The sequence below is a fragment of the Pteropus alecto genome, unplaced genomic scaffold, assembly GCF_000325575.1.
Source record: "Pteropus alecto unplaced genomic scaffold, ASM32557v1 scaffold95, whole genome shotgun sequence".
Classification (NCBI taxonomy): Eukaryota; Metazoa; Chordata; class Mammalia; order Chiroptera; family Pteropodidae; genus Pteropus; species Pteropus alecto.
The window spans coordinates 13,738,573-13,740,550 of NW_006441071.1; the positions used below are offsets into that span (position 1 = coordinate 13,738,573).

The 1,978-nt window shown below is 34.0% G+C and overlaps 1 protein-coding gene across 3 annotated transcripts in view; it reads left to right on the forward strand.

The window, feature by feature from the left end:
* RFX3 (regulatory factor X3) overlaps positions 1–1,978 on the forward strand; it is a 260,761-nt gene that overhangs the window by 165,252 nt on the left and 93,531 nt on the right. The window lies entirely within an intron of this gene.

Genomic DNA, 1,978 nt, shown 5'->3' on the forward strand with positions numbered 1-1,978 from the left:
ATTAGAACAATTGTATATGTATTTTAAATGGCATTTTTCTCTCTGTAAAAAATGTTCTTCATGAGGTTGTTTCTGCCATCACCCTATACTAAAACTTATACCTGGATCTGTAATGGATGTTTCTGGAATGCATTAACTCCAGCCAATGTGGAATACTTTCAGAGTGCTATTATTATTTTACTAAAATTTATATTATAAATTATAAGTGTAATCTGTAATGGGTTCATATGACCTATTTGAAGTGATACAGGCAAACGTTTGAATAAGGTAGCGTAATTCTCATATTTTAACAAAACAGAAAGGATTTATGTTTTAGAAATTTATGAACCTGGCTATTATATCAGATCACATTTTTTATCTGTTGAATAGTATGCCCACAGTGTACCGGCAATTGTGTTAAATGTTGAAGGTACAGATGAGAATAAAACAATTTAATAGGTGTACAAAGACCTGAGGAAATTAACAATGAGTATCTTGAGAGTTATATTTCAGATGTGCACAGGGTGTTAGGAAAGTAGAAAGAACAAAACATTACAGCCCTATGAAGAGTGGCCACAGAAGATAAGAGGTGCAGAAAAATAATTGAGATAAGGTGATGCTTTAGCTGAGAATTTATGAATGATGAAGACAAGGAAGAGAATTAAAGAAAAATGTAAAGGTGGAGGAAACCATATGCAACAAAGCAGGGAGGCAAGAGAAAATGGCACTTTGTGGGGCCAGCAAAATGGTCAGTGTGATGTGAGTGAAAAAGCATTTGAGGATATGGTGACTACCAAGTCTGGAGATTATGTAGGCAACAGCCCTGCTGGTTCTTGTAAGGTCAGTCAAAGGTTCTGAATTCCTTCTGAAGACAAGAGAGAATCATGGAAAAGTTTTTAAGAAAAGTTTTATTTTCGCATTGGCGGGTTAGAAAAATTCGCCTGGCAGCACAATCGAAGACAGATTGGAAGAGAGCCCAATTAGAGGAAGGAAAGCCAATTAGAAGGCAGTTATAAAGGAGAACAGTATGAGTTAATGCAGTGAGTCTGAAAATAAAAAGGAGAATTGGAGAATTATTTAAAAGGTAAAATTAGAAGGACTTAGTGACTGATGTCAGTCTGAATGAGGAAAGAGTCACAATAATTTCCAAAGTTGAGGATGGTGATGCTGCTCTCTGCTAAGAGGGGGAATACAGGAAAAAGAACAGGAGAGATGAGGAATTATTTTTTAGTCATATGTTAAATTTTACGTAAAGGACTTTCCATATATCATAGGATTTGCTAGTAGAAATAAGCAGGTGGCTATTAGAAACCCAGATTTAAAATTCTTAAAGTATAACTACAAAATAAAGATAGTGGAGATAGTCAACTTATGCAAGGTTGTCAACTGTGAGCATCTAGATCATTATATACTATATGGTAAAGGCATGTGGTCTGACTAAAATGAGAGAGAAAAAAAAAAAGAGCTAAACATGGAGACCTCAAAAAGAGCTAAACATGGAGACCTCAGTACTTAAAGTGCCAGAAAAATGGAGCTTCCAAAATGTTCTTGAAAGGTAATGGTTGAAAAAAAAGTAAAAAGTGGGGGGAAAAATGCCATAGAAACTAAGAAACAGGAGAGGTTAAGACAAAGAGACCTTTATATACATAGAAAATGTCTGAAAATATACACACTAAATTGTCAGTAGCAGCTCTGAGATGTGCGTTAAAGAGAAAAACAAAAGATCTGGGAATTTTAATTTGATATTTGAACGTTTTAATAAAAGTATTTTATACCTCTTTGTACTACTTTTGCACCCTCTTTGAAGCATATAACTATTTCAAAATAAGTAAAAATGAAAGTCATGTTAAAATGTAAGTTATAATCAATTGAAAATGAAAGATAAATCAAACAAACTTAATCAGAACAGAAGAAGGAGGAAAAGGGCAACATGGAGTGGTCAATAATGTTATACTGTAGATAGGTTAAAAAAGATAAGAACTGACAGCAGCCTTCTACC